This window comes from Esox lucius, chromosome 5 (assembly GCF_011004845.1).
Source record: "Esox lucius isolate fEsoLuc1 chromosome 5, fEsoLuc1.pri, whole genome shotgun sequence".
In the NCBI taxonomy this organism is placed as follows: Eukaryota; Metazoa; Chordata; class Actinopteri; order Esociformes; family Esocidae; genus Esox; species Esox lucius.
The window spans coordinates 15,304,378-15,325,251 of record NC_047573.1 but is presented as its reverse complement, the minus strand read 5'-3'; the positions used below and the strand labels follow the sequence as shown (position 1 = coordinate 15,325,251).

Below are 20,874 nucleotides of genomic sequence, written 5' to 3'. Positions count from 1 at the left end.
AGGAGGACAACCAGAATGTAATCAAAAACACCTAACAATTCCTAATGATATTTGATCTAATTGCACATTCTTAGTTTTGCATTCAGGTTTCCCTAAATTATCTGCATTGTTGGAAACATATGAAACCCCTTTCTGAAAAAGGAATGAAGCAAATACCGTTTAAAACCAACACTTAAAATCCATTGGAGTATCCTGAGGTGAGCACTTCTATCCAAGAATCCTTTTATGTTTGCTCAGGGCCTGTAACCGTAGCCTGTTGTCACATCTGTGAACAAGAATCAGTGGAGATGTTGAGATCACATTCTGCAAGCCGGATATCTGATTGGAAGGTAACTTGATTGGTCAACAACTCAGTTTGCATTTAAAACTTCTCCCAGATGGTTATGAAAGGGCTCAATTTCCCTGTCTCACTCACTTATCCTGCCCTCTTGTTGTTTTGACCTGCTTTGCTCTCTGTGGATTGGTTTGTAGGATCGATTGCTGCCTTTTAGAGACAACTTGTTATTCATGCTTTTAATGCAACCTTGGTCTATTTAAAGTTGGAACCATCTTGTTATTTAGCCTTATGTCTTGTTTGATGATGACAATATGAAATACATTTGCTACATGTTACTTGTGTCACTGCTATTTTAAATAATAACTATATATCATCACACTTGCACACATATATTGATATATAACCCACAGACAGGCTGGTATTATGGGATGATCATGTTTGCCTCATTATTCAGGCCTCTTGTGGTTACAGAAATCAAATGTGTTGGAAGTGGAGAGTAAAGAGAGGACCATGAGGTTTCCATGAGGTTGATGCCGAGAGAGTGAAGAGAGAACACCCTTTTAGCTGTTGCTCAAATTACATAACTTTCCAAATATTATATTTGATGACACAGTTTAAAAAGAAATAGAGAGCCAGAGCAAGGGAACTAGATGGAAAGTGAATCAGAAAGTTTGAAAGAGTATATGGAGGTAGAAAACTGCAAGGAGTAATTAAGTTTTCTTTACAAATCATTTTATTTATTAATAAATGTTTCATCTGTCAAACAAACCAAACGAATCTCATGATATTTTATATTTCCCAGTGGCTTTTTCTGGGTTTGCTCCCGCAGAATTTATTTAATTTCTCTATAATCTATTTGGGTACAATCTATTTTTGGGCAATAGTGACAATCAGCTAATTCAACTACAATCCATCTCAATACACAGCGCAACTTTTACCAAGACTCAGACTTGATGATGTACAATACCAAGGTGAATATACCAGGAAATCATTGTGCTAGAGAGCAAATAACATTGACTGTTTTTCCTACAATAAATCCGCCTGAATTGTGACATTTTCTAAAACCTTGCTGAGGTATGCTGACAGTTCTGTACAGGAACAGGGGAATTGTTGCTCTTCTACTGCAGCAAATTACATATGATGGCTTGTCCACTGTGAGTGGTGGGATTGAGAAACCATGGACTTCTCAAATGTGATGCTGGAAATGGGTATGGAAATGTTGGCAGAGAAGAGAGTCGGACAGTAGATAGCTACGTAGTCTCACAGTGGATTCACACAAAAGCATACACAAAGTAATGTCAATTATAATTTTTTTCCAGTTTTGTGTGCTTTAGGGAAACCTGATTTACTAATTTACTAATAATTTACATATCTCATAAACTTATATTTAATTCACAATAGAATATAGATAACATATCGAATGTTGAAAGTGAGACATTTTGTAATGTCATGCCAAATATTGGCTCATTTTGGATTTCATGAGAGCTACACATTCCAAAAAAGTTGGGACAGGTAGCAATAAGAGGCTGGAAAAGTTAAATGTACAGATAAGGAAAAGCTGGAGGACCAATTTGCAACTAATCATGTCAATTGGCAACATGATTGGGTATAAAAAGAGCCTCTCAGAGTGGCAGTGTCTCTCAGAAGTCTAGATGGGCAGAGGATCACCTATTCCCCCAATGCTGCGCCGAAAAATAGTGGAGCATTATCGGAAAGGAGTTTCTCAGAGAAAAATTGCAAAGAGTTTGAAGTTATCATCACCTACAGTGCATAATATCATCCAAAGATTCAGATAATCTGGAACAATCTCTGTGCATAAGGGTACCATACTGGATGCCCATGATCTTCGGGCCCTCAGACGGCACTGCATCACATACAGGAATGATACTGTAATGGAAATCACAACATGGGCTCAGGAATGCTTCCAGAAAACATAGTCGGTGAACACAATCCACCGTGCCATTCGCCGTTGCCGGCTAAAACTCTATAGGTCAAAAAAGAAGCCATATCTAAACAGGATCCAGAAGCGCAGGCGTTTTCTCTGGGCCAAGGATCATTTAAAATGGACTGTGGCAAAGTGGAAAAGTGTTCTGTGGTCAGACTAATCAAAATTTGAAGTTAATTTTGGAAAACTGGGACGCCATGTCATCCAGACTAAAGAGGACAAGGACAACCCAAGTTGTTATCAGCACTCAGTTCAGAAGCCTGCATCTCTGATGGTATGGGGTTGCATGAGTGCGTGTGGCATGGGCAGCCTACACATCTGGAAAGGCACCATCAATGCTGACAGTTATATCCAAGTTCTAGAACAATGCTCCCATCCAGACGTCGTCTCTTTCAGGGAAGACCTTGCATTTTCCAACATGACAATGCCAGACCACATACTGCATCAATTACAAGGATCCGGGTACTGAAATGGCCGGCCTGCAGTCCAGATCTTTCACACATAGAAAACATTTGGCGCATCATAAAGAGGAAGGTGCGACAAAGAAGACATAAGATAGTAAAGCAACTAGATACCTGTATTAGACAAGAATGGGACAACATTCCTATTCATAAACTTGAGCAACTTGTCTCCTCAGTCCCCAGACGTTTGCAGTCTGTTATAAAAAGAAGAGGAGATGCCACATAGTGGTAAACATGGTCTTGTCCCAACTTTTTTGAGATGTGTTGATGCCATTAAATTTAAAATCAACTTATTTTTCCCTTAAAGTGATACATTTTCTCAGTTTAAACATTTGATATGTCATCTATGTTGTATTCTGAATAAAATATTGAAATTTGAAACTTCTACATCATTGCATTCTGTTTTTATTCACAATTGTGCAGTGTCCCAACTTTTTTGGAATCGGGTTTGTATATTTGTGCAAACATTTTCAGATTTACTGCTCATATTTAGTACTTTTTTGTGTCTTTCAGGGTGACCGGATTTGCGCAGAAATGCACACATTAAATAATACAATGTAATGGTTCTGTATGTTTAGTAGCACTGCTGGAGTGGCAAAAATACACACTGTTACCCAGGGATGGTGGCTGGGCATAAACACCATCAACTCAGACCCCAATGCTTGTGAGACTCAACCTTATCCCTAACCTTAACCACACTGGAGTGTTAGCTTACTTCAATCCTTTTTGTTGTCTAATATTACCCTTAACCTTAACCACACAACCCATTTTGTTGTCTATCCTTATCCCAAAACCTAGCCATACAACACGTTTTGTTGTCTAACCTTACCCTTGACCTGTGTTTTGTTGTCTGATCTGTCCCCTAACCTGTGTTTTGTTGTCTAAAATTACCCTTAACCTGTGTTTTGTTGTCTAAAATTACCCTTAACCTGTGTTTTGTTGTCTAAAATTACCCTTAACTTGTGTTTTGTTTTCTAAATTTACCCTTAACCTGTGTTTTGTTGTCTAAAATTACCCTTAACCTGTGTTTTGTTGTCTAAATTTACCCTTAACCTGTGTTTTGTTGTCTAAAATTACCCTTAACTTGTGTTTTGTTTTCTAAATTTACCCTTAACCTGTGTTTTGTTGTCTAAAATTACCCTTAACCTGTGTTTTGTTGTCTAAAATTACCCTTAACCTGTGTTTTGTTGTCTAACCTTACTGGACAACTATGAAGTTAATTTTTGCACATATCAGGTGTCCCTAAAATGCACAATGAATTACTTTTTGTATGTGTTTTTGTTACGCAAATTCAATGTGAGACTTCAGCATACCCTGGCAGAAATTCTGAAATGATGGCATTGATTTTGAAAATATGACTGATCATGCGAAAAAGGATAGTGATCATATGAAGCCATTTATTATCACATAGTTGTTTGGCTCCTTTTAAAATCATAATGATAACATAAATCACCCAAACTGAATAAAAGTTTACATACCCTTGAATGTTTGGCCTTGTTACAGACACACAAGGTGACACACACCGGTGAAAATGGCAATTAAAGGTTAATTTTCCACACCTGTGGCTTTTTAAATTACAATTAGTGTTGGTGTATAAATAGTAAATGAGTTTGTTAGTTCTCACATGGATGCAATGAGCAGGCTTGACAATGAGACCTGGGAAGCAGAAAACAACTGTCAAAAGACCTGTGTAACAAGGCGATGGAACTTTATAAAGATGAAAAAGGATATAAAAAGATGTTCAAAGCCTTGCAAATGCCAGTCAGTACTGTTCAATCACTTATTAAGAAGTGGAAAATTAGAGTATCTCTTGATACCAAGCCAAGGTCAGGTAGACCAAGAAAGATTTCACCCAAAAATATTTCAGCTTTTGGACTTTCCTGCACAAGGCCAAGTTGACCCTCCACTGGTTACGGCAGAAAAAGGTGAAGGTTCTGGAGTGGCCATCACTGTCTCCTGACCTTAATATCTTGGAGCCACTCTGGGGAGATCTCAGCCAATCTGGGGAGATCTCAAACGTGCGGTTCATGCAAGACGACCAAAGACTTTGCATGACCTAGAGGAAGTGAAATGTTTTCTTTATTGCCATGTTTTGTTTTATGATTGTGCCATTCAGTTATGACCTACAGTTGAATAAGAATCCCATAAGAAAGAAAAGAAATGTGTTTTGCCTGCTCACTCATGTTTTCAATACAAATGGTACATATACTACCAATTCTGCAAACTTTTGAGCACAGCTGTATTGTGTAAAGTGGCAAGCTATAGTCCCTCTCCCTGCTCATGGGTGGTCATAATTATGCGACACAGAAGCATATTTTAGAAGGGGTGTTTAAATATTGAAGAATGGTTGGTCTGGCCTATGCATAGTTTGGTGTGCATATGGTTTGTGTCTCTGTGTCAGGTCATGTCATACTCATATGAACTGGCTGTAAGTCAACACACACCTGGAGAATCATTCAGCGAGCTCCTCTGAATGAGAGCCAGAAAGTAGCACAGGATAGATTTACATTTGAACCGGTGTGCGTGTCTCTGCGTGCGTTTCTATGCATGTGTCAATGAGTGCCTGCACAGGAATAAAGATACTACTGTCAGCTGGTCTATTGTGTCATTTTTATGGCAAGATTATATTTCTGAACTCAGATCATATAAACAATATTAGTCAGATTCATGTTTTGATGGTCACCCTAAATACTCTGTAATCTGGAGATTAGAACGTATTGTGAAATAATAGATTTTTCAGGAGCAGATGTTGGTATAATTATACAGTACATGTCTAAACATTTAGTGGGTATATTGTTTGACAAGCCTAGAATGTTCTCTCTGCATTAGTACAAGTTAAAACCATTTTATTTCATTGTAATTGTAAATTGCAATGTATTACAGCCTCTACTTAATAAAAATGTAAATAAAGCAACCCGGTCTCACACCATACATATCATAACAGCATAACATAGCATAACATAGGATAACATGCCTATATCTTGGAAGGTATAATTAAAATTAGATTTTTTGAATCTGTGAACATTGGAGCAGATTCCAAACACATTCCTTATTGGTGTTTTGTACCTCACTGTGAATGCCGTGAAGAGGGGAACAAGTATGGCATCTGTTTTTTCCTGTTGCACACATCTGTTTCCAAGGTAACATAATCCACCTCAGAACCCCTGCAATGACAGAAGGTTAATTCATAGGGCCTTTTCAAACGATTGAATGGTGTCTGGTCGGTGCCAAGAGAAGTACAGACATGATCTTACATGCAGTCATTAAACACTCTTATCCTGGATATTTAACTAAATACATTGCTCTTGATAGTTTTATTTTCTGTACTGAAAGTGTTTAATATGGAAAATGAGCTGCTAACTTTGCTTTTGAGTAGCCTGTATTGTGTGTGTGTGGTTGTGTTTCTGTCTTTGTCTGTCCACCTGTCTATTTCTCTGAGTCTGTCTATTTTTTGTTAAAGTTATCTCTGCAGGCTCCAGTCTAAATGTGTGGGTAAATGCGGATATGGGAGCCAGTCACCTCTGTGGTCTCAGCAGTGCACCTTGCTGTCCCCACTCTTCTTCAATGTCTCTAGCTGGGTTTTCATTAACTTCTTTTTTTTTTTTGTGGAAAAGAAATGGGATACATTTTAACCCTGGTCAAATGGCCTCTCAGAGCACGTAACCTGATTGAAATGCAAGCTTTGCTGTCAACATTGACCCAATCAATCACATACTTTTTCCATTAAAATATTAATTACATTTTCAGTGTCTTCCTAGTTTCAATATTGCTTGTAGAATGTTGAATTTCTAATTATACATTTATTTGTAATGCCTTTGTAACAACCAGGCATGGCCAGTGACATACCGTTATATTTCTGTGTTATATGTTTTTGGTTCTAGTCGTGCTATTTCTATTTTCCGTGTTCAGTGTTTCATTCCTTGCATTCATTTATTTCACCTATGTATAGTTTAGTCTTCACACCTGTGTGTAGGTTAGTCTTCAAACCTGTGTGTAGGTTAGTCTTAACACCTGTGTGTAGTTTAGTCTTCACACCTGTGTCTTGTTTTTTGCTCATCACCTCCCAATTTCTGTCTCCCTAATCCCCTATCTGTTGGTCATTGTTTGATTTTGAGTTTGATATTCTTGTGTTTTGAGTCCTGTAAAGACTTTGTTAGTGTTTCTCTGTGATTGTGTCCTACTTCTTCATAACATGTGACAGCCTTGCAGAACATCACAGAGTTACAACTCAATTTGTTGAGGTTCTGAATATCCAATTCACATATAGTGACAGCAATTTTTGGAAAGTGATCCATACATTTTCTTTGGCTCTTCGTCTGTATTATATGTAATAATACAATGACTTTGGGTTTAAAGTGCAGCATTTAAACTTTATTTAAATCAGATTAAGCATTTAGACAGAGTGAAGGCACAAGATCAATTTATGGTTTTGATTCTAGTCTCTGTGTTTGTACCTGATGTCTGTTGCCTGTGTCTGTTGTCCTGAGAACCATGTCATTGCAAATCCAGCTGGACAACTTGAGGCATGATCAGAAGTATACCTCTCCATCAGTGGAGGGAGTATGATGACCAGGCGGTGCCTGGCTTCAACTGGAACTGGCTCACGTGACGACCAGGCGGTCCATGGCTTCAACTGGAACTGGCTCACTTGACGACCAGGCTGTGTATTGCTTCAACCGGAACTGGCTCACTTGACGACCAGGCTGTGTATTGCTTCAACCGGAACCATCTTCATTGATAATGTGACAACTGACAGCTGCGACAGGATGAATTGTGAAGTTTACCGAAACGCTGTGTTTACTCAGGCCAAGCACCCGTAAACACGCCCAAAGGAGCTACATCATAAAGCAGGGAAGTTACACCTGGAATGGAAGATGGCTGCAATACAGGCCTGGCAAAGCAACACCAGGGAAGGCACTCAGCATCTGATGATGTCTATGGGTCAAAGACATTGCGTACGAATTATATATGACTATGTGACTTAATATGATTAATTTATTGTGCATAATGTGATTTCCGTCTACATTTGCTACCCTGAAATGTGGGTTAAAATTGTACTTTTATTTCTAAGTGGTTCATCTGGAAATAGATATATACAAAAATTTAAGCTGACATGATACCAATTTATCTTTTCAATCATGACATGTACATAATATACTAGATTTTGTCAACTATTATATGTTGATTGATTTAAAATTGGGCTACACATTTTGTGTATTGATTACATCTACTGACAATTTTACCGCACATTAAAAGCGAGATACCAGAACTAGAATAAGTTATATTTCACATGGTAATCAGGAGAAATCAGGAGTTTTGCAAATTGTGTTTTATTGTCATAAAGTGGAACATGGAACATTGAGCGTGAAATGTTTGTTACACTGGAGAATTACTAACTTACCCAGGTCATCTCGGGAAGATAATGCTTTGTATGTAGAGTTTTAGCTGTGTTGTTATATGATAAATACAATTACAATACATTTTGGCCACTAGCCAAAATCACTTACACCAAGATTAGAAAAAGTTTCACAGCACATCTGAGTTTTTCTTAATGCCTAATGTGCTGCAATCTAAAGATCTGATCATTTCAATATGCATTAACATTGACTTGATGCTTGAAATGTGTAAAAACAAAACTGTTGTGTAAAAGACTGCTGTATCAGCTGGATAGCACAGAACCAAAAACATTGTACTATATCGATTTATTTATTTCTAGTTGATCAGTAACCTCAGAGAACATGTTTAACAAAAAAACTATACATTGCTGTTATGTATATTAAAATAATGATCCCGAGATGAAAAATATCACTTTAAACCTGAGGCCAGGATTCAATCTGATCTAGGCTTTATAGGCAGTGTGGTCTTTCAGGTGTTGGCTGAAATCGTGCTGCAAATGTTAGTTCAATTAGAAATGACCTAAATAGCAGCTGTTCAGTCTTTCCAGATTTGGATAAAATATCATGCATAATGATTTGTAACAATATATGAGTGAAATAGTTTTCCTTTATATATTGTTAATATGCAGCTTTTCTGTATTGGAATTGTGTGTATTACATGTTATGGGCTTTCACCTGTCAGTAGAGGCCTCTCATGCCAGCTTATCCTTGTAACAGCTACATTAGAGATATATGTTTTTTTTGTATAAAAAGTTTCAAAAATGACTGAAAATACTATCTACTTAAAAAAGTTATGTTTTATTCACTTGGCAATTTCTTAAAAAGATGCAATGCTTTAATTGGCAATGTGGTTAATTCACATTCTTAATTTGACCAATGTGAGATTGCTTCAGGATGGCTAGGGTTGTTCTACAGACTTTAAAATAGTTTTTCTGACCCCAGGAAAGCCTTGGACTTAATAGCCTCTTATCTCTCCCACTCTGTAACTGTATTGTTCGCCTCTGGTGTGAAAGGTTTTGAAGTGGTGCTGGTGTCCTGGGGAGACACAGAGACACAGCCTGTGAGTGCTTAGTACTGTGAGAGCTACAGACTAGTAGCCGTTATCCCAGATGGGAAGGCTTCCACAACTGCTACAGCCAACAGCTTGAGACATTACATTATAATATATTGCATACTGTCTCTACTGTTTTTTAACCTCATGGCCTCTGTTTTACTCCCTCCCTGTTTACATCCCTCCTTCCCGCTGACAAATGATGTCCCAGAACAACCGTTCACTGAACCAAACTTTGAAATACTATTTTTTGTTATATAACACCATCTTTTTGTATATGTTTTGCGTGTAAAAATAACAGTGTGCTGAAACAGCGGTGGTGCGGACTTGAAACCCATGCTGCAGTGACTTGTGCACCCCAAGCAGTGTCTTATACCTCTAAACCACACTACGCCAACTCCATAATAATTGAGTAGAATAATTACCCATTTGAATTTCTGTTTGGTTCATTTAAACCCAGAACATGAAAGCATGGCATCTCGGAGGAGTCAAACTTATATATTTTTAATAAGCGCTCATAATATATATGGACCTTGCTCAGCATTAGTAGTTACCATGATTTAAAGAATATCAGAAAGTACAGCAACACAGTTAAACCAGAAAAGCAAACTGATAAAACAAGTTAATGAGAACATAAGAAAAATGTACATTAGCTCAGAGTGTGTGTGTTTGTGTGTTTGTGTGTCTGTGTGTGTGTTTGTGTGTTTATGTTCTCTGACAGGCAAAGACATTTAGATAGCTGTGTAAACATATTTTTTTTTAAATACATAATTACAAAACATCAACATTTGTTGCAAATAGAAACATTTCAAATTTCATATATTCCATTTTGGGAAAAGCACATTTCCACCCATGTCTTGATTTCAAACCAATTACAAAACTCTTGGCCTAGTAGCAGTAATCAGAAACTGTACATTCAGAAACCATCTATCAACTCTGGATGTACCACAGTGGAAGGCTTACCACAGTCCACTGGCCCCAATGAATCTCACTGAATTGTTATATTTATATTATATTACAACTATCAGATTCAGTCCTCCTGGCATGACAGTTTGTACAGAAACGGGTGAAGAACTGCGGTTAAGAGTGTTTCATTGTGCATTAGTAGTGTATTTCTCTCTTCCTGGTTCGCATCTAGCAACACGGTTGATTGATAGAAAGCAGCACACACAAGCGCACTCAGAGTCATACCATTCAAATGTCAGCACTCAGACACACCGGCGCAAAAAAATACATCTGGGGGAAAAAAGCAGCAAATGAGGAATACATACGATAATGGAGATTCTACCTCCATATATAATATATACAAAATGTCACTGTACTATAAAAACAGAACAGCAACGGAACTGGGTCAAGATTGATATGGAACATTGTGCCCTTTCTGACCTATAAAGAAATTATTTCATAAAAAGTTATTGAACTCCAAAGATGAGCAGAGATATCTCCACACTACTTAAAAATAGCATCAGGCACTGTGCAGCCTGGAGTGATGAAATGATAAGATGGATTGAACAACATTTTGAATGGAGTGCTACAGGCACTCCCTAGAGAGTGAGAAAGTTACGGAGAGATGGGATAGAGAATTGGAGGGATACCCTAACTGCAGAGGATGATGGGGGCTAAGATAAGGATGATGTCCCTCCCACTTCCACTCACCCGTGTTTATGAAACCACAGGAAGTCTGGGTATGAAACACCCAGCCTCAACAGGATGTTGAGAACAGTGTCTTTTTTGTAAACAAGCATGAGGAAACAAGGACTGCCAGCTCCATTAGCATTGTGGTCGCTGATATTGTGACACTAGTTTTGGGGGTGAATTAAAATCTCTTGACCAGATATATCCAGCTCCTTCTCCATACAAAAAGGATGTGAACGAGTGTCGTTTGCAGATTGTGCTGCCCTTTGTCTTGCTTCCCTCCTCTTTGAACTCATTCACCCGCTTGTTTTCCTCTGTACTCGCTTGGATTTGACCGCCGCTTGTTCACCTGTCTTCCCGAACCTGTTGGTGAAAAAGAAGACAAAGGCATATTGAGAAAAGGGCTGTAAATCTGAGAAAACCTTTCCAGAGAAGCAACGTGACATTCTGTTGACAGGACTAGAAGAGCACAGAGGCAGGCAGAGGGTACGGGGCGGAGCCCTGTTACAATTAAGCACAACTCATCACCCTCCTACTCAAATCAATGCATCGAGCCCTGGCATTGTTTGGACACACACACACACTTACACACACACACGCACATACACACCGAAGTCTTCCATGTGTAGCCTCTGGTGGTTTCAGCTTTGTTAACAGACAGAAATAGATCCTGTTTTTCCAGCACCGTGTGTGTTTGACACTGATGGACACAGCCTACGTGTGGCGGATCAGACATACTGTCAACTTTCCCATATTGATGCATGAACCTTGCACGCACCCATACATGATTCTCTATTCAAAATCCTGTTTTCCCTTGCAGGGTTACGGTGCCACATTTCACGAATATATAATGTTGTAAATTTGAAGCCTTATATTTACAGTTAGTGTTTGTGTCAATGTCTATTTAATACCTACACGAGTACAGGTCACTAATATTACGGACATGACTTTATGGTTTTCAAAGTGAATAACACTGTAGGTGTTCAGTGTCGAGTGAATGAAGAAAACACACGCACTGAGAAATTGGCATGGTTTTACAGGCAAGCTTATAAAGAGTCTTATTTTCCACAGGTTTTGTGAGGTTACTGTTGGCATGAAATATCTTGAAAGGAAAGTCAATATAAAACTGCTGCTTTCTCTCCATTTTCCATATCAGCCTAGCTGTGCCAAATTGTATATGACTAATCAATGGCTTGATTATCGGTAGATATTATATTCTTGGGCTATTTTGCAAGGATGGAACAAAGTTTTACACACTGATTAAAGGAAAATAACACACTTTTGAGGGAGAAAGGTATAATATTTATTGATCTGAGTTGTCAATTGCTGTAATTATTTCGGTAAATTTACACTTGTTTCTCTACTGTGGTATAGTCACGGATCAGTAAGGTGATGTTCACACTGCCAACTCCATCTTCTGCACTGTGGTGCTACCTTCCTTTGCTGCACTAGTCAGCATTGCCATTCAAAAAGTCTGGCAGGACTACTGTTGCTTTCAACTGCTACAATTACATCTCGCCCAGGCGCCAGAATGGTTTCTTTATTCTATTCTAAGCATCCCATTCTGATAGAGCCTAGAGCAGTTTTTGTGTTGTGATCCACTAAGAAGTTCCACTGTGACCTGAATAAACATAAGCATTGTTTGTAACATTGTTTTTTCATGACCCAGAAAGGATCCCACACAACCCAAACTAAACCAGGGATCCCATTCATCCAACTGAATTTACCCTGATATTATTAGTAAGACCTTTTGCATGCTACGCATGAGCACCAGGATGAAGATTACATATTGGCTCCTACATACCAGTTCATCTGGACCTACAGTTTAAGAAAAAAAAAAAGGACATTGTATTTGGTAATTAGAATGGCAGAATGAGTCTACTAGTTGTTTTTTTAAAGGTTATAGATGAGGCCTTATTTGCCAAATTAATCTGCAAAGTAAAAAAAAATAACTTTAATAATAACATTGTCAACAAATGAATGCGCAGCCTAAGCTTTTCCTTTAAATTGAATCGGAAACCCATGGGTTAGTTTGGAGCCTTCTTCTTTCTATGTAGTTTCAGTTTAATGGCCCAGCACTGTCCCAGCAAACTAAAGCAAATATATTCCTTCCTACCAAGCAAATGAGCCAGTAGTTTCTTTATTCTTTCTACAGTTTCCAGTTAGCAGTTACCTTTTAATTTTGGCAGCAACATGCTTACTATTGAAGTTACCATGTTGTTACCCAGATGTTTCCTCATTGTTTCAAGGTCGTTTTATGGTTGTTTCCTACAAATTACCCAGTTATTTCCATCCTGCAAAATAGTGGCTACTGGTAAACCTTACACTGTAGTGTAAGAACACAGGAGAGAGTGTGAAAAAAAACAGAGGGCAGGCATTCTCAAAATCCAAGAAGCTATATGCCTAGCATGAGAATCAGTTCACGCTCACTCATTCAGACCATTTTAACATTAAAAACAACAGGAACTGAATGCTTGCCTGTCGGCCTACTTTATACAAAAAATCATAGCCATGTTGGAGGCCTAGAAAATAGCAGAATTGCTTTCCCAATTGCTCTGCCTTTGGGACTGACTAATAACGGTGTAACAGAGTTGTTGTTATTAATGTGGTATTCACGTGATATGGTCTTTTTGGTTATCCTAGGTTCAGACAATGTCCTTTAATTGTCAGTGAGTGGTGCATGTACAGTATCTCACAAAAGTGAGTACAACCCTCACATTATTGCAAATATTTGATTATATATTTTCATTTGACAACACTGAGGAAATGACACTTTGCTACAATGTAAAGTAGTGAGTGTACAGCTTGGATAACAGTGCAAATTTGCTGTCCCCTCTAAATAACTCAACACACAACCATTAATGTCTAAGCTGCTGGAAAAAAAAGTGTGTACACCCCTAAGTGAAAATGTCCAAATTGGGCCCAATTAGCCATTTTCCCTCCCCGGTGTCATGTGACTCGTTAGTGTTACAAGGTCTCAGGTGTGAATGGGGAGCAGGTGTGTTAAATTTGGTGTTATCGCTTTCACACTCCCTCATACTTGTCACTGGAGGTACTACATGGCACCTCATGGCAAAGAACTCTGTGAGGATCTGAAAAAAACAATAGTTGCTCTACATAAAGATGGCCTAGGCTATAAGATTGCCAAGACCCTGAAACTGAGCTGCAGCACGGTGGCCAAAACCATACAGCGGTTTAACAGGACAGGTTCCACTCAGAACAGGCCCCGCCATGGTCGACCAAAGAAGTTGAGTGCACATGCTCAGCGTCATATCCAGAGGTTCAAATGAATGTATGAGTGCTGCCAGCATTGCTGCAGAGGTTGAAGGGGTGGGGGATCAGCCTGTCAGTGCTCAGACCATACTCCGCACACTGCATCAAATTGGTCTGCATTTCTGTCGTCCCAGAAGGATGCCTCTTCTAAAGATGATGCACAAGAAAGCCCTCAAACAGTTTGCTGAAGATAAGCAGACTAAGGACATGGATTACTGGACTCATGTCCTGTGGTCTGATGAGACCAACATAAACGTATTTGGTTCAGATGGTGTGAAGCCCGTGTGGTGGCAACCAGGTGGAGAGTACAAAGACAAGTGTGTCTTGCCTAAAGTCAAGCACGGTGGTGGGAGTGCAATGGTCTGGGGCTGCATGAGTGCTGTCGGCACTGGGGAGATACAGTTCACTGAGGTAACCATGAATGCTAACATGTACTGTGACATACTGAAGCAGAGCATGATCCCCTCCCATCGGAGACTGGGCCGCAGGGCAGTATTCCAACATGATAATGACCCCTAACACACCTCCAAGATGACCACTGCCTTGCTTAAGAAGTTGAGGGTAAAGGTAATGGACCGGCCAAGCATGTTTTCGGACCTAAACCCTATTGAGCATCTGTGGGGCATCCTCAAACGGAAGGTGGAGGAGCGCAAGGTCTCTAACATCCACCAGCTCTGTGATGTCGTCATGGAGGAGTGGAAGAGGACTCCAGTGGCAACCTGTGAAGCTTTGGTGAACTCCATGCCCAAGATGGTTAAGGCAGTGCTGGAAAATAATGGTGGCCACACATAATATTGACACTTTGGGCCCAATTTGGAAATTTTCACTTAGGGGTGTCCTCACTTTTGTTGCCAGCGGTTTAGACATTAATGGCTGTGTGTTGAGTTATTTTGAGGGGACAGCAAATTTAAACTGTTATACAAGCTGTACACTCATTACTTTACCTTGTAGCAAAGTGTCATTTCTTCAGTGTTGTCACATGAAAAGGTATAATCAAATATTTACAAAAATGCTAAGGGTGTACTCACTTTTGTGAGATACTGTATGTGTCTGGTTAAAAAAGCATGGCAGGGTTAGTGACATGACTATAAAGTTAGAGAAACGACCACTACAATGAGTTAATAACTGTGATTAAATAGTAGCACGCCAGACATTGTCATACAATAGCCTCTGCTTCATGCAGCTGACACGGGGCAGGTTAGAGAGACAAGGTGCACCAGTCACAGATGCACACATTCATTTATTTCATTTTTCCAACCAGTTGGGACTGGTTGGGTAGGACAGAAATATTGCTGAGACCCAGCCACGGTAATGAATGGGCTTGGGTCCCTCATTCTGTCAGCGAATATGGGAAGGTTAGTTGTCTGACTTCTCTGCCTATTCCTGCTTATGACTAATAACCTCTCTGGGGCCAAACTGAGTTATCCAAGCTGTCAGGGTTTGGCAAAGAGACCCACGTCAGTGTGTTCGTAGGCGTATGTCACTGTCACATATAACTTCAGACAAAGGGTATGCAGAAAAGTATCCAGCGATAACGGCAGAGCTCATAAACAGCTAATGGCTTTTAGCTTGGTGGGCTAACTCTGTCGTTGAACAGACAGCCTGGGTTTGCTACCCGGTAACCAAAATATGTATGAACTGCCTTAACATTAATATTAAAAACAACAGTGTTCACATTTTCACAGTGAGAGACATTAACGCTGATACCAAAGCAGCCATCTCATAAAGGCAGAGGTTGAATGATGTGTTGTCCTTTCCTCCTCTCACATTCATTAACGAATAAACAAACACGCATGCACCCGGTGAGGGTGGTAACTGCTGACCTGTGATTGCTTCTGGAAAGTGCTTCATCCTAGCCGTTGGCCCTATCTCATCTCTCTGCATCCTCTAACCACCAGACCTCTCCCTACTTCTGTGCCTCTGTTATCACCCAAACCACTCCATGCACTGATTGGCCCTCTCTTTCCAGCAGTCAGCCAGCCAAATACTTAAATACTGCCATCACATTTAGTTGCGAATTTCAATAAATCATTTTTTGTTTTCTTTAAAAATCCCAATTTTATGAATATATATGAATATAACTCCTCCATTACCATTGCCCAGATTTCAAACAGCTCTACCCACCCAAGTTGCCTAGCTGCTTTCGTCATTAACCACAACTTAAATAATACTGAGGAATGTTTATTATGATAGGCGAGGGATTAGGGGGGAGTCACATGACACTAATGTGGCAAATTGGTTCCACCCATCCCAAATTATTTAATAATAATTTGTGATATTGCAGGGCTATCCACACATCCAAGCCATGTGGACAATAACTATACAGCTGTGAACTACAGCCCAATATTTGTCAGACTAATTGAGGCTCTTTTTTGTTCACCGAGCATGTGATGAGCCAGACAATGGTCTTGATTAAAAGCAAATTGAATCAAGTGTGAAGCTATACAAGGACTTACTGGGAGTAATATCTTTTACAGACTGGGACTATCTATTAATAGTCTTACCCACCATCCTGCCTAACATCATCCACACTCAGTGAAGATGGAGCTGAAATCAGGAACGGAATGCACTTAGACTATTTATTAGACTATTGAGAAGCCCCTTTTCAGATAGAAGTATTCTGGAGGGATTCGTCAGACTCTACTTCTAGCTGTCTCCAGTATAAACAGCAATAAGCCTAAGTATTAGAAGGAGGGTATTAAAGCCATATAAATCAGATTGAAGTGAACATTCACTGGGACAAATAACAACGGTCGGCTAGCCATTTCATTTGTGCGTATTTCATTTGTGGCCAGTTGTCATTCTGCAGTCTGGATTAAAGTTCTTACTGGGAGTTCACATCCTGCTGGGTGTTTAGAACTGTGGGTATGTTTTGTATGTAATGTCCCCATCCACGACCTGCTGGCTCATCACATACATGCTGAACTTATTCCAGACTTTTCCTGTGGTGGCAGAGCTATGCCCAATGGGGTGTATTTATCCTCTTATCTCTAACCTGCAGTGCCCCTAAACACACCTGTCTGTCTTTGTGTGTGTGTGTGCATGTGTGTGTGTACGTGTGTGTATGTGTGTGTGTGTGTGTGTGTGTGCTGTTGTGCATGCACGCATGCCTCTTTCGGTTCCGTCTGACCTTTCGTCTGACTCTATCGCCAATCGCCGCAAAACCCTTCCCTGTTGGTTGACATCCTAAACTGACTGCATGCCGAAGCGTTACACGTTGTGATAAACCGGTGCCACCTTGCACCTTCAATTTGCCATCACTGCACATTTAGAATTGCCATTGTACTTGCATTTTTCAGTTGTTCATGGACATGTCTACCTCGGGAACCACATTGCTGCTATCCCTGCATTTCAGTTGCACAGAATACCTTGCACCTCCAACTTGCTCGAATGCACAGTCAAGAATTGCCTTTTGTACTTGCATTTGCCTCACTGCGCAACTCATTTCCCACTTGTACGTTCATTTACCTAATACTTAAAATGTTCTGCCCTCCCCTATTTGCCTTCATTGCACATATATACATTCCACTTGTAACATACACTATACTTAATACTTGTCAGTTTCCTGCCCTCTTCTATTTGCACTTCTGGTTATATGTATAAATGAAGTTGAAACGAAATCTGATCTAATCTAATGATTTGCTGACATACAGTATTTAATTTAATTGTATTTAATTTAATAAATCTGTGACTAAACCGAAGGAAAATAAAGGAAATTGTTTCATTCCAAATGTATTAAGCTAATTTCCAATCTAGTTAATTAGTAAAAAAATGTCAGTTTGCTAAACCAGAGGCAGTACCTCCATGGACATAGTTAGTCATTTCAGAAGAATAGATAATGCTTTCAGAAGCTGCTACAAACTTGGAACAAATCATCTCCTTTGTACAAAGCCAGACCACTGGGATGGTAGGAATGAAAAGCTCTGATTTACTGTAAGAGGAACACTCATTTAATGTTTGTGTCTGTCTGCCTGTCTATCTGTCTGTCTGCGACTGAGGCCTGCTTAGAGAATGTTGGGAGAATGAAAGTGAAGAAGAGCAGTGTTTACATATTTCGGTCCCTTGTCTTTCTTTAGGGTTTATTCTGCTGTTTCATCTTGATCAAAGCTTTTCCAAAAGAACACCACATCATAAACAGAATACAACTACAAAAAAATCTAAGCAAAATGAAACAAAACACAGTAAAGCACATCTCAGCGGTCAAGTATTTTGTACTTTGTGCCAGCATTGTGATGGTTTGAAGCCAAATTCAGGGAACCTCAAGAGTTAACCAAACCCCAGAACGGGTTTGGCAACTTAGGTTTGTGTACTTCAGTAGAATGGTTAGGTAATACGTGTCACATCCTTGTGTGGCCCGCCTGCCGAGTTAGCTAAATCCAATGTATCTTGTAAAATGTTGGATTCCGTTCAAAATGTAACGTCGTTCTGTTTTGTTGTCTTGTTCTACTTTTTGTTGAGTTGTCTTAGTTCTTTATATTAAAAGTCCTCAGTTCTCCCTGTGCCTGTGTCCTGCCTCCTGTCTGCCACATTACATCAGGAGCTGATATAGTACAGCTTCGGAAAGAAATAACAGACGAACTAAACGGTGTATGGGTGTTAATGTGGTCAAACCAACCTTATGATTCAAGATACATGGATGAATATAAAACCAGTTGCTTGCAATAGGACAAAAGGTGCTGTGGTAGACAGCATCCAAAGAAGAAACTATTCTGACAGCTGCACTTACAAATAATAATATTACTGTAGTCAAGAAAAGGTACCAATCGACTTCCCACTTTTCTATATAAGATGCCACTTAACATATTCACCATCTTTGTGCTTCATCTGAATGACAAGGTATTTTTATGTGGAAGCCTATTCCAAACAATTCATTCATCATGAGCTGCCAGTGTGAGCTTTTGTTGTTGGTACAGATAAGAGTGATGGAATATCATTAAAAACATGTTTTTGGCATGTGGAAAGTATGTTGATGTTGCCTAAGCCCACTAAGCGTGTGTCAGAGAGATAAAGATGGTGAGGGTTAACTGTCTTTTTCATGGCTGCCTCAAAGGGAACGTTTATGGGGTGGAAAATATGTTCATATTGCCTGAGCCCACGCATCTTGCATCAGAGAGTTGGGGGATGGGAAGGAGCTGTATTTTGTGATGGAAGTACACGCTGAAAATGAAACGTCCGATTGATGGATTTGGGAGTTTCTTCGCCCTGTTCCCCAGACTTGTTAACATGAAGTACCAACAAAAAGTACCAAAAGTACCAAGCATGCAAGAAGATTAACCACTTACAAATTCAGATGTTATCGTTCAACCCATTACTGTTTCCTGTATACTTCCACCCTCTGTGAGTCACAACTTTGACCTAATGCTTCGAGAATTAATTCTCAGGAGTCCACCAGGGTCCAACATCTCTGGATGGGCATCAAGTTATATACTCTCTGTAGCTGAGAACACAGATGCTATGAAGGCTTTGCATTCCAATACAGTAATGAATGGAGAAAAACACCCATGCAGGCAAAAAAGAACTGACCAACCATAAATGAGAAAATAGTTCTTCCATCACTATACCTAGAAAGGCCATTCCAACGTTTTAAAGTGAAAACCTGTCTGGAATAGTTTGCTTTTCCAGTTTTTTGAAACCATTTATATGTTATGAAAAATTTACATTTTAAATTAGCATGAATATGACTTAAAAGGCAGTAATTTTATCCTTCTGATCAGTTTCAGCGGCAAACACAAACTGATTGTTGGCATGTCTAGACTCAACTTAGATGTCATTGACTCAGCTTTTTGCCACTGTTCCTTATTCAGAAACTACCAAGCCTGATGTATTTGAATTCACTGAAACTTTCTAAACAGGATTCTCAGTCTAAAAATTATCTGAAGGTTTAAGCAAAAGCATTTTGAGAGAGCGAAAACGTATAACCGGTCATAACACGCCACATTCCTCATAACATAAACTACATGAATTACATTGTCTACTGTATGAAAACCTTAACAACCATTACTACAACTTCCATTGCTGCCATCACTATCATTACACTGGCCTGAAACAGTCAACACATCATAATACCCAGAAAACCTACTGGGAAAATGTGGAATTGGTTATTTTCACATTTCACCATTCATTTATCACATAAGGTATTTTAGAATTGCTTCAAAAAAGCTCTGTGTTTTGTTTAAATGTATAATGTTTCGGCTTACCCTGGTTTGGCATTTTGATCACCGTGTAAACTCATTAGGGCAATATGTTGGTCAACATATTTATTTCAGTTCAATCCACCAAAAGATATATTTGCTTATATTTATCTTATACTGATAAAAGTCAACTTGTCCCATAGATATTTACACAGTTATCCAAATGGCAAGGTGGTGGAAGCCTAGGCGAAACGCAGATCTTATTTGAAGTGGATTTAAAATGATAAGGTTTTATGGGGATTATTACTCATGCTATTTCAGTCTTTTATATCACAAACATAAAAATGGGATTTTAAGACTAGTAAGGTTGGACACTGTTGCACAGCAGGAATTATTTGACTTACGTGTACTTGACTAAAACCAGAAGATGCTTTGTTGTTTTATCACAAGGGTAGTATAAAATTGCATTTACTTCTGTATATACAGTTGTTAATGAACTAAAACTATTTAAACCAAACTATTTAATAATGAGGTCTCATTGAAATCAAATATATTTATTCTGTACTTCTAATGGGTATTTTCTATCATCCAGGTCTGGTTATGTCCCTGCATATCTCTCTGTTTACTTGTTAGTTGTTCTACAGTATGTCTCTTCCCCTTACCCATGTAATAGCCTCTTGCCTTCTCTCAAGTTCCTCTGGTTAG

The 20,874-nt window shown here is 39.2% G+C and overlaps 1 protein-coding gene across 1 annotated transcript in view; it reads right to left on the bottom strand.

Moving 5' to 3' along the window:
- Positions 1-8,050: 8,050 nt before the first annotated feature.
- LOC105023043 (urotensin-2 receptor) overlaps positions 8,051-20,874 on the bottom strand; it is a 45,956-nt gene continuing 33,132 nt past the window's right edge. Inside the window, exon 4 of the mRNA XM_010891922.3 lies at positions 8,051-11,128. The gene's annotated coding sequence lies outside the window, so the exon portion shown is untranslated. The remainder of the gene's footprint in view (positions 11,129-20,874) is intronic.